At 38.0% G+C, this 13,402-nt stretch overlaps 1 non-coding gene across 1 annotated transcript; it reads left to right on the top strand.

Moving 5' to 3' along the window:
- The first annotated feature begins 12,895 nt into the window (after positions 1 to 12,895).
- On the top strand, positions 12,896 to 13,002 carry LOC141650477 (small nucleolar RNA R71). Its single transcript, XR_012546507.1, has one exon. It is a non-coding gene; the product is annotated as a small nucleolar RNA R71 (small nucleolar RNA).
- Positions 13,003 to 13,402: the final 400 nt, after the last annotated feature.

The following is a 13,402-nucleotide window of genomic DNA, read 5'->3' as shown; positions in this document are numbered from 1 at the left end:
TACCCTACTTACCCAACGTAAAAAGAGTGTACCTTGGTGATCCGAACCTACCTCTAATGAAGAAGGGATTCATAGGTGCTATTATTTGGTAAGGCTTCATCTCAATTTTAAACAAATGTGAGAGATCTTATCAATTTAATTGTCTATCACTTTTAAGTGAACTAAATTAGTGAATGCTAGACAATTAAATCGATAACAACAAAAATAAAACATGTAGTGACGATTGGGCATGAATGCATATAAGAATTAAAACAAACAAGTCCTAATATGGCCACCTAGTTAATCTAATTAACTAAAATTATTACACTTCGGAAACCAGCTCCTTGGTCCCTTGAGTCTTCATAAATTTGCCTCCTTCTTTAGGATTTCGGAACGCCTTTCCGAAAACACCGTCTTCATGAAAACTCCGTCTTTAGATGCTTCATCTAATTACTAATAATTAAATTACATAACAATACCCTATTATACAATTTGTAATAAAATTAAAATAAAACTATTAATTAATTACAAATTAGGCGATGCGAAATCGCAATTAATTACAAAACAAGTCGATATTCCCTTACATTTCGGGAAATACCAACTTCTACCTATGGCCATATTAGGAAAAATTACATAATTATAATTCTAAAAAAAACATTCATCTAAATGAATAATAAAATGCATTATGGAAAATGACATGCCAAATCGTCTAACTTACCAACAACGATCATTTGAGCTTGCCTTGACGGAATTTTTACCAATAAAAATTCATAATCAATTCTTAAAACACTTTTAAGACTTACTTATCATACTAATCTGGTCTAATATCAAAATAATTATTCTCAACAATTATCTTGAATTTATATGGGACTTAAAACACAATTGTGACAAAAAAATATATAATAATTAACAATTATCATACAAAAAATTCCATTTGATAAAAAAATTTATGGAAAAATAAATTTCAAAACCATGAACATTCTGGTCTTACACCAAAAATGCCATGCAAGTGAAAATTTTTTTTTTAAAATTTATTTAAAATGATTTCACAATTTAATCGGTAAAGCGACAATTTTTACGATTTAATTCTAAATCAAACCATAAAAATTGAAATGACTTAAAATAAAATTTTGTACATTTTGGAAAAATTTCCAGGAGCTAAAAATTCAGAAATTTCGAGCCCTAAAGTTAAATCAATATTTATTTACAAAATAACCATTATTTACCCATTTTTATCAAATAAAAATCAATAAACTACCTAAATTAATCACATTAACCTAAAGTATCTACTTATCTCATAAATAGAATATGCATGTGGTTATTTATAAATAAATATGCATAAATTTAACATGCATTCAATTTTAATTAACTCTTAATTAATTTTAATGCATTTTTACTCAATTTTATGCCAATTTAAGTTATAAAAAGTGGAAAAATTTAACAAAAATCAAATTTTCGTCCCATATCATCCTAAGACCTGATTATTTACATGCAAGACTATATTATGTGACAAAACTAATTTTAGTAACATAATATCAATTTTATTAATTTATCTCATAAATTACTAAAATCGTCTTAAGACAACATGCATGTATTTAACAATGCTCTGATACCACTTGTTAGTTATTTAAACCAAATTAATACTCATCTTATGATATTAAAATTACAAATTAATTTAAAGTGGTCTAAATCTACATGCACGCAAAAAAAAAATATAAAAGATGGTTTTAAACCATCTTAAGACAAAAATTCCTTACATTGCTATAAGGCAAATATGGGCACTACAAAGATCTCCTACCTTTATAGTTCTTGAGCTATTCAACTATGGATGATCCTCCAAGAACACCAATTACCAATATAGGTAATCTCCTTTGGTGGCACCCAAGATTAACCCAAAATACTACTAAACTTAATAACTAGTTAATAGTAGTAGTAACCTTGTAATTGTATATTTTTCATGTACTAATTAATATTATTACTTTGATAATATTATTAGTTAGTTTTTATATGTGTTTTAAAATGAAAATGATGAACAAAATAAGAAGAAAAGTTGGCCTTCAAAGGGGATGATGAAACCGGTTTTGGCAACTATCAAAGACCAAGTTTTTCTTCTAATTTTTCCAACTCATGAATGAGGTGAATATTCGTGTATTTATAGGTAAATGTGGGAGACAAATCATAGTGGAAAAACCATCTAAATAGACACATGTATGCCCTTATAAAAACCGAAACATGTGGACTACTTATGGTCCATTTCGGTTTTCGACATTTGCCCCACAAATGCTTATAAGTCTTATATTTAATTATCTTACATAATTAAATATTAATTTAATTATTTAACCCTTAAATAATATAAATTAACTACCAATGACTACTTAACTATTAAGTAATTATAAGACCATATTATCAACATACAATGTTTCAATATTAACCCATTTAGCTAATTTTACAACCTCTTGTAAAATATAATAGCTAATTGATTCTACCTCAAAACATATACACATATTGTATAAAATTAATTAATTAACAATTAATTAATAAATTCTAATCATTTACTAATTAAATATCTCATAATTAATAAATAAATCTCTTTGTCCCGAGTTCGTAACCCGTCATCAAATAATACATTTATGTGACTAACTAAGAGTCAAATAATACAAGGAATTAATTATCTCGTATCTCATACGAACAATTAATTTATTCTATTTGGGCGTCATCCTATAGGTGTGACCTAAAGGGATCAGCTGATCACCGCCGTCACACGACAGTAATGTCAAACTCTAGGCAGCCAATCATTACCGATTAACGATGACCAGCTGACAAATAAATAAATAAATCTCTGATATTCCTTTTACGAGATTTAATATGTAAACGCACTCATTGTGGAGGACACTACTCCAACAACTACCAGTGCTAATACTAATTTTTCAAGAGATGTGTACCTGGTCTCTGCCGGCAGCAGAGACTTGCTTACGTAGTACACTGGCTTCTGCTCTTTTTCCTGCTCTCTGACCAGAACAACGCTCACTGCCACCTCTGTGACGGCCAGGTATAGGAATAGTGGTTCTCCTGGCTCCGGCTTCGACAGCGGTGGCGGGCTGCTGAGGTAGTGTTTCAGCTCTCTGAAGGCTTGCTCGTGATCCATAGTCCATTCAAACTTCTGACTTTTTCTTAGTACGTCGTAAAACAGCCTGCACTTATCTGAAGATCTTGAGATGAACCTGCTCAGGGCAGCTGCCTTTCCAGCTAGTCTTTGAACATCTTTAGGCTGCTCAGGTGACTCTAGTTGTAAGACGGCTTTGATCTGCTCGATACTGGCCTCTATGCCTCTTTGAGTTACAATATAGCCTAAGAATTTGCCAGAAGATACTCCGAAGGTGCACTTAGATGGATTTAGCTTCATTTTGTATTTTCTGAGGGTGCTGAATGTTTCTGCCAGGTGCCGCATGTGATCTTTGGCTTTTTCTGATTTCACCACCATGTCATCAATATACACCTCCATAGTTCTTCCTATCTGCTCTTTGAACATGCGGTTAACCAGCCTTTGATATGTGGAGCCTGCGTTCTTTAGGCCGAATGGCATGACGTTGTAGCAATATATTCCTCTTTCGGACATGAATGCCGTCTTCTCTTGATCTGCAGGATCCATCTTAATCTGAATGTATCCACTCCATGCGTCCAGGAATGTTAACATCTCATGTCCAGCTGTTGCATCTACCATTGCGTCAATATGAGGCAGCGGGAAGGGATCTTTAGGGCATATCTTGTTGAGATCGGTGAAGTCCACACATACTCTCCACTTCCCATTCTTCTTAGGCACCACCACTACGTTAGACAACCATTCTGGATATTTTACTTCTCTTATTTTCTTTGCTGCCAGTAGACTATCTACCTCTTGGTTGATCACCTTGTTTCTTTCTGCTGCAAACTATCTTCTTCTCTGCTGGATGGGTTTATACTTTGGGTCCACACTAAGCTTATGCGTTATGATGGACGGATCTATTCCTATCATGTCATCGTGTGACCATGCAAAACAATCCATGTTATCCTGTAAGAACTTGATTAGTTGCTGTCTCAAGCTTCATGTGCATCGTGCTCCAATGAGCACAGTTCTTTCTGGGTGCAGCTTGTCCAGGTTGATTTGATCCAGCTCTTCTGCTGGGGGTTCGATGTATTCGTCCTGGACAGGCTGCTTCTATAATTGCTATGCGGGAGGGCTGACAGTGCACTTAAGTGCCTTCTTATAGCAGCCTCTAGCTTCTTCCTGATCTCCTCTTATTGTCTCTACTCCCTATGGTGTGGGGAACTTTATGCACTGGTGATATGTTAAGGGGACTGCTTTCATCTGGTGTAGCCACGGTCTTCCCAAGATGACATTGTAGGTGGAGGGACCGTCTATAACCAGATACCTGACTTGCTTGTTGACTCCTCCCACATAGGTTGGGATGACTATTTCTCCCAGCGAGTTAGCTGTTTCCCCACTAAAGCCTACTAGCGGAATAGTCTTCTTCTACAGATCATTCTCGCTGAATCCCATGTTCTCTATGGTCTTCAACATGATCCGGTTGACCGAGCTGCCTGTATCTACCAAGACCTTCCTAACTGTGCAATTGGCCATTGATAAGGTGATAATAAGTGCGTCATGATGTTCTCATTCGTCGTATGTATCTCCTTCATCAAAGTTGACAGCTGGTAGGTCGCTGTGAGAAATTCTGCAAGAATTTGCTGGCCTGTCTCCTTTGGTCTCGGTAGCACGTCTCTTGGCTGCTGAGTATGTCAGCCCGCTTAGGTCTGAGCCGCCTGTTATCACGTTTATGATTTTGGTGCATGTGGGTGGGTCTGCAGGCTAGGCGGAGCCTACATTATCCTGATGCTTGCCCCCACGTGGTAATAGGTGGCTCAACTTTCCTTGCTCATACAGGCGCTTGATCTCTCTTCGTAATGTGTAGCAATCCTCAGTGTTGTGCCCAATATCACGGTGGAACTCACTCTTCTTTTTGCTATCCTTTCTCCATGCTTGCTCTTCTACTGGTGGGTTAGGCTACTGGTCGTACTCTCTTGGGAGGTTTAGTTTTCGGTACTTGTCGTTAGGAGCACCTAGACCAAAACAATATTTATAACTCCACAAACAACTGTACTATTAGTAAAGAGGCAAGTAAAGGTCGGATCCCAAGGGACGGGTATTGAAGTGAGATTTTTAATTGCAACTAGCGGTGTCTAGTGGTGTCACAATTTGGTGTTGCAATAGAAGATCACTAAACTAAATAGCAATGAAAATAAACAAGCAAGATGATTAAAAAGGGGTGTAAACAATTGATAAAAGGCACTAGGGTGTCATGGGGTCATAGGGGATTCATGGGAATTGATCATACAAACATATTCTGAAATTATAAGCAAGTAATTATTGTTGTGATGGATCGAGTTGGTTTATATCTTACAATCCTAGGAAAGTTTGGGTCCCGGAGCCGAATCGATTAGATTTTACAACACCTACAAGTCGACTTAATCTTCCCTACTCAACTATATGCATGGTCTAATGAGACTCGAGTTGGTTTCTGTCTTACAAGTCTCATTGAAAAGATAGGTGATGGGTAAAAAATGCAAGGATTCATAGGCTCACATTTCATCAAAAATAACATGTGCATAAGTTGAGATCACAACAAGCAAGCAAATAAACTATAAAAACATATTAAATTAAGCATGAATCATCCCCCATGTTGGTTTCCCATAATTACCCATTAACCCTAGTTAAGGAAACTACTCACTCATTATCATGTTGAACATGCTAGCAAGGTTGTCAATCATACCAACAAAGTGAAACATGATGAATAAATGAAGATGATTAACAATAATTAAAAAGGGATTAAGAGAATATACCTACTAATGATTCCAATAATAAAGCAAAGAATAATAGAAGTACTTGATGATTGATTGGAAGGTTGTCAATCTCCCAATAATAACCCAAATAATCTTCAATTACCCAAAATGAAAGATGAACAAAAGAGAGATTAAGGAAATGATATTTGTATTAAGACTTGATTAAAGGTTGATTACAAGATTAAAGAGAGATTAGAATGATATAAACTACACTAAAGATTGATAAGAAGAACATGATAATCTAATTAGGCTAATGGGGTATTTATAGTGGGGATTAGGTACACAAATTAGGGTTTACTAAGGGCTTAAATGACGATTAAGTCCTTGAGAAATCGCTCCTCTCAGAAAAATATGCGAGTCTCTTTTTTGCTAGTCTTTCCCGAGGTATGCGCATCCTTCATAGAACAAGTAGAAGACGGGATAGCTGTCACACAATCCGAGCATCCAGGGCCCGGGACGAGCGGATCGTGGGTCTTTTGGACGAGCGGATTTGTTGGTTGGACGGGCGGATTGTGGTGGTTTTGGACGAGCGTCCCTCTGGGGAAGACGCTCGGATTCCTTGTGCTGGACGGGCGGATTGTGGGCAATCCGCTCGTATTCTGAGTCAGCTTCCTCCATTCTTCTTTTCTTCCTTTTTCTTCATACAATCCTTGAGGATTTCGTCGGGGATGCAAGGATCTTTTCTCATCATTGCCCATCTACTATAGTATGTACAAAGGCCTTCTAGTCTTGTCTTCTCTTTGATGCTTGGTCATTGAATTCAATCAATTTAGCTCCATTTTGTCATGAAAATGCAAGGTTTGCACTCCTTTCCTACCAAGGGATCAAAACCTCAAAGAATATGCAAAACAATGGACTAAAGAAAATAAATGACCCAAATAAGCACTAAAAAGCATGGAAACAAGGCTAATTCGGGGACTAAATATGCTCAAATAATGGTCACATCAAATATCCCCAAACCGAACCTTCGCTCGTCCCGAGTAAAGAGGTGACAAAGACTAGGACCGTTATTTAAACTAACCTAATAGCATAGCCGATATGAGATAATTAGCGGGTCTCACTCCGCCCCTTCAACTCACAACAAGACAACCATGAGGTAGGATGCCTTCTTGCAAGGCAAGGTGGGTCTTGCCAAAATGGCGACACATCCAAACATTAAAGCACACAAAATCAAGTAATGGATGCATCTACAAAAGAATAGGCACTTTCCTCATCTAAGTGGCGGAAATTATCTACAAGGGAAGCAATTCAGGGGTACACACTCCTTCATAGATGCAATTTCTACAAACTACTAACCCTAGAAGGATACCAATAAATCACCTCCAATTTGTGTCAAGCTAGGGTACCTTTGTCCTCAATCATTAAATGCTTTTGTCAAGAATAGACTCCCTATGGTGTTAGAAACATTGGAGGATCGCGGAATTCCCCCTCTTGCCTAGACAAGAAGAAGGGTCGTCCCCTCTCTACCATGCACAAAAATGGATACGATGGATAAAGGGATCGATAGTATTTGAGTTTCATTTGGGAATTTGCTTTTGTTGTTGTTTTTCCCCCCAATTTCTTGTGGCATATAACATTTGAGAACACTTTCTTTTGCCATTTCTTTTGATTTTTGGCAATTCAACACTTGACAACTTTCAACTTTTGCATTTTTTTTCTTTTGAACATTTTCAAAGTCACCCCATATGTAGTGAGGGTGGCTTATATTTGAAGCTTTATGAGTCTTTTTTTGCTCCTCTTTTCATTTGATTCATTTTGCAAACTTTCTTTCACTTTTCATTTCATTTCTTGAACTCAAATCAATTTCTTTTTGTGCCCATTCCCTTTGATGACAAAAATATGGTAGAACATGGATGAATGATTGTTGCTTGGTTTCAAGGGTCACCTTGGAATAAACGGTAGCCAAGGAGTTATTACACCACAAGGTACTCTTGACTAGACCTTAATCCATAGGTCAAAGGATACTAGCATGACACATCCTAGGGTGTTTTACAAGTATTCTAACAAGCAAAGTCTTAAGAAGAAAAATCATCTACTAGGGCCTATATACACTTGTCAAGCTTTCCAAGTAGACGGTTCCACAAAATTTTCTAACATGCAAACTACATGCCATGATGCAACTAACATATATACATCCTAATGCATATGATTCTACCAACTAGTATGCCAAATAATTCTAAATGCAAGTCCTAGATTCACATTGTTTATACCACATCAATCAAAATAAAGCTACATAGTCATTAACATAAAGAGAAAAAAGGAGATTGGAAAGATCATACCATGCGGTCTTCAATATCCTCATGTCTCGGATGTGGCGTAGTCGATCAATGTGAACAAGGATAGACAAACATAATATATACAAACAATATATACACAAGACTACACTATAAAGGAAATGAACTTGTTTTTGGATTTTCAATTTTTTAATTTTTTTTGATTTTTTCAAAAATTTTGATTTTTTTGGATTTTTGAATAAAAGTTAAGTTAGAATTTCCCATCCCCACACTAATATGGGCATTGTCCTCAATGGCCAATATGATAGGAAAGTATACAATTATGATGCATGATTTCTATACTAAATGCAAGCTATACTAAGCTACACTATATGATGCATGGGTTTTTGTTTATGACGGAGAGCGTAATTTAGATTACCTCCCGTTGCGTATGCATGTAATTTCCCAAACCGAGATAGACATTATTCCTAATGTCTTAAACTTTGGGGTAGTTCATGCACACAAAATGCAATGCATGAAACTATATGTTGTCATTTTGGATTTTTCAAGTGGGAACAATAAAAAGAACACCTCAATGGGGCCAAGGTGTTAGTCCTCCGTGTTGCTAGGACTCTCCAAACTATGATCAAGATAAAATAAAGAAAACAAAGAAAGAAGTAGACAAACCTCAAGAGGGTAGGAGCCTCCAAAGTTTGCTAGTCCTCTATCATATCATCATTGTCATCATTTTCCTCCATAAAAGTGGAATCATCTCCACTCCCATCTTCACTTCCATTTCCTTGATGTTGCTCACTTCCTTCATCATCTTCATTACCCTCTTCTTCTTCATCTACCTCTGAATCAACACCCTCATCATCAACAACCTCATCATCGACATTCTTATCTTCACCCGGTCTTTCACCTCTAGATGTGCTTGGAAAGAATACTTCCCTATCCGCCCAACTAGGCAAAGGACATGATGGATCAAGTAGTCCTTGCCTAGCTAAATGAAGGAGGGGTGGATATTGGGCCAAGTATGCATATACTCGATCATTATAAGCTTGTTTGTGCATCTCTTGCATGAGTAGAGTCATGTAGTCATTGCCCACTTCAACATCTTTGGGTTTGAACTCTTGATATTTGAATGGGTAGGGTAGTGTGACAATGGAGGAGGAGGGCTCTTCAATCTCGCCACTTTGTTGACGGATGATGTACTCGGCGTCCTTGGAGAGTGGAAGAAGGTAGTTTGTTCGATGAGCACTCAATCGTCATATCTTGGAAGGCAAAGTGGAAGATATAGCATCATTGTTTAGCCACCCATAGTTGGTGTCAAGAGAATTATGCTTGACCCACTTGTACTTGTAAATCATGGCGTCCATGTCAATGAGATGACCACCTTTGATCGCCACATAGGTGTTATCCGTGTTGAAATTTGCGTCAAAGTGCTTAGCCAAGTGAGTAACTAGACCTCAATTTACAATATGAGCGGTGCCTTCCTTACCACAATCAACATTAAGGCATCTTTCCATCAAAAGCCTTAGAGCATTGTAGGGCTTAGTGAATTCCCTTCCGACATTTAAGGCCGACTCAAGTAGAACACAATCGAGCTTTGTAAAGTGATTAGTGCCTTTTCTTGCAATTATAGTATTCCCGATGACCTTGTGCTATACTTTAATGCCCGGATGGTGGACTAATATAGCGCGACAAGCATGAAAGCTCACAAATTTCTTCCCGGAAATCGCCTCCCAAAGAGGAGCGGGGTCATACTTTTCGGGCATCTTGTGATAATATGGTGTATCACTAAGGCCTAATGCTTTACTCAAAACATCAAAGGTGATGCGCCTATTCACATTGGCAAGACGAAACTCGATGTATTCTCTAGTCTCTACCTTAGTCACTTTCAATGAACTTAAGAATTCCAAGGTAAGGGAGGGGTATGTCAATTCTCTTATGGTGAACAATTTACCCAGCCCCATGGCTTCAAAGAAGGCTTTTGTTTGTTCAAGGACACCCAATTTGTTCAAGGCATCTTCACAAATGAATTTGGTGGGCAAAATGGCTTTCTTAGCATATTTGGCAAATGTATCCCTATGGGAGTTAGAAATGAAAATTACCTCCGGATAGTTTGATAATTGAGCGATTTCCGGAGTTGTTGATGTTGTTGCTTCCAAGGGAGGATCTTGTTGTTGTTGAACTTCCAAGTTTGCATTAGAGACCACCATAGCCATTGAAGCTTTCTTTGCTTGAAGGCTTTGTTGCCTTTTTGAAAGTGTCTTTGCCTTGAGTGCCTTAGTTGCTCCTTTTGTTCTTGCCATTGTTGATTACACCAAGAAAAGATTGAAAATCTTCAATTTCTAATTATACCCAAATCGATTTAAGATGAAAGGATTTATCTTTGTATTTAAAAAATCGACTCAAAGGTTGAAGCTTTTGGTGCTTGGATCAATTAATTTTGTAAAAGGACTGATTAACTGTTGTTGTAAGGAAGTTTGGATTTGATTTTGTTGAATTTGGTTGAGGAAATCTTGTTTTTGGTGATGGAGAGGATGAGGGTTTTGGGGTTTTGGGGTTTATGGGTAGTGTTTGAATGAATGAATGAATGAAATGAATGTGGGAAGGTGTATTAAAACACCCGAAAAATTCAAAACTGCAGGGGGAAGACGAGCGGATTCCCGTCAGGACGCTCGAATTCTGCTCAATTTGGCTTCAGGAAAACTCGCCTAAAGACGAGCATCTTTCAGTGAAGACGAGAGGATTCTGCAATTCAGGACGAGCGGCTTTCCTCAAAGAAGAGCGGATTCTCTTACAGGAACTTTGCTAAATCTGCAATGGCAAAAAGACGAGCATCCAGTTTCAGACGAGCGTCTTCTCAGCTGGGACGCTCGGATTCTCTAACAGACCAAAATTTTTCATTTTTGCAACTCATTTGGATGGACGCATTCCTCCACAGACGCTCGGATTCTTATAAGACGAGTGGATTACCCATAAGCCGCTCGGATTCCACCTGGTCTACCCGGATTCAGGTCCATCCGTGCACTTGCATATCCCGTGTCATTTTCATTCTTCAAATCCCGTGTTCTTCATTGTAGGGGCACTACAAAGGCATGAATAGCCTAGGCAATTGCTATCCTCACACTAAGTTAAAACATTACACATCAATAAAATCATTAGTCCCTCCCTCACTTCTCTCAAAAATGATAAATATCTTGATCAAGGCACAAAAATCCAAAAATGAGAAAAATGCAATGTAAGAATTAAAATGCAAGTTAGGGAGTTAGAAATATTTACAAATGGTGGTTTGGAGAAGACTCCACCAAACTCTCATCCTTAGAGAGATGTCATGGGGGCATGGCCAAGGTGTTGTCGATGTTACTCAACACCTTGAAGAAGTAGTCAAAAGCTTGTTCATTGTCATGATAAAGATCCTTAATAGATCTTTGCACTTGTTGTCCTTCATGTTTGTCTTGATCGATAGCATTACCAATGTAGGGATTGAAAATCCCTTCAAACTCATCGTCCCAAAGACCGCAAACTTCGTCTACTTGATCATTAAAAATCTCTTGAGTTGATAGAGACAACTCTCCTTCTTTCTTGTTTTGGCCAACAAGGCCATCCTCTTCACCTGTCATGGGTGAGCTTTTAAAGCTCTATTTTTTGCTATTCCCTTGCTCTTTTGATGGAGCATCATCAACTTTCTTCTTTTATTGGAATTCAGACTTCTTCCTATCATCCTTCCGGCTATAATGATTAACCATAAAACATGGTTCATGCAAACGGGGACCTCTCATGGTCTTGTCAAGATTGAAAGTTATTCTTTCATCTCCCACCTCTAGAGTGAGCTCTCCATGCTTCACATCTATCACCGCACCCGCGGTGTGCAAGAAAATTCTACCTAGAATGATTGGAATATTGGAGTCTTCTTCCATGTCAACAATGACAAAGTTCACCGGGATGAAAAATTTCCCAACTTTTACGGGAACATCTTCCCATATCCCTAATGGTGTCTTCGTCGATCTATCGGCCATTTGGAGTGTGATATTGGTACATTTAAGCTCTCCCATCCCTAACTTTTACTCAGCAAATACGGCATGACACTCACACTAGCACTAGATCACATAGGGCTTTGTTGATCGTTGTATCGCCAATGGTACACGGTATTGAGAAGCTTCCCGGATCTTTAAGTTTCGGAGGTGAACTCCTTTGAAGGATTTCACTACTCACCTTAGTGAAGGCGATGGTCTCAAGCTTCCGGATCGACTTCTTTTTCGTAAGGATGTCTTTCATGTACTTTGCATAGGCTGGCACGTGATTGATTAATTCCGTGAAAGAAATCGAGATTTGGGTGGAATTTGGTGTTTTCATTGTAATAATTTGAATAAGGGATACCACTCTTGTATGCTTGAAAAGCATTCACTTGTTCATTTGTTACCCTACATTCACTTTGGTCATGTCCCAAAGTTCCACAATTCTCACATATCCCACTTGGGATTGGTGAAGATGCCGTCATGGCATTAACATGATACTTTGGTGATTTTGAGGCTTCTTCAAGTCTAGCAATAGCTTTTTCAAACTTCAAATTGATGGTATCAATGTGAGCACTAAGTTGAGCACCCAATTGAGTAATAGAGTCCACTTCATGCTTTCCTCCTCTAGTAGCCTTGCGAGGTCTACTATATTGTGAATTATGGACCGCCATTTCCTCAATCTTGTTCCAAGTTTGCTTGTCGTCAACTTCGGTGAACATACCATTTGATCCCATGTTGAGAATGTTTCTTGAGTCTTCATAAAAGCCATTCCAAAATTGTTGTACCAAGAACCACTCGCTAAGTCCATGATGAGGACATGAGCGACAAATTCCCTTGAATCGCTCCCAAGCTTCATACAAGGATTCTTCATCTCTTTGCTTAAAGCCCGTAATTTGAGCTCTTAGCATGTTAGTCTTTTCCGGTGGGTAGAACTTTTTGTAGAAAGCTAGAACCGATTTCTTCCAAGAGTCAATTCCGAGAGTAGCCTTATCAAGGCCTTTCAAGCATTGTTTTGCGGTGCCAATTAGAGAAAAAGGAAATAAGACCCGTCGAATTTGGTCTTGAGTTACACCGGTTTGTGAAATCGCATCACAATAGACACAAAAAGTCTCCATGTGAGAATGAGGGTCTTCACTAGGCATCCCCCCAAATTGGCTTCTTTCAACTAATTGGATAAATGCGGATTTGGCAATGAAATTTCCGGTTAAGTGTTGTGGTGTGGGAGTACCATTGGGTAGGTTCTCCTCGGTTGGTACGGAATGTGATGAAAATTTAGGCATTGTGGGTTGATTTTGTGTTGGATTTTAT

Source organism: Silene latifolia, chromosome 3, assembly GCF_048544455.1.
Source record: "Silene latifolia isolate original U9 population chromosome 3, ASM4854445v1, whole genome shotgun sequence".
Taxonomy (NCBI): Eukaryota; Viridiplantae; Streptophyta; class Magnoliopsida; order Caryophyllales; family Caryophyllaceae; genus Silene; species Silene latifolia.
Note: the sequence above shows the minus strand (reverse complement) of the source record. Positions and strands in the feature narration are given on the sequence as shown.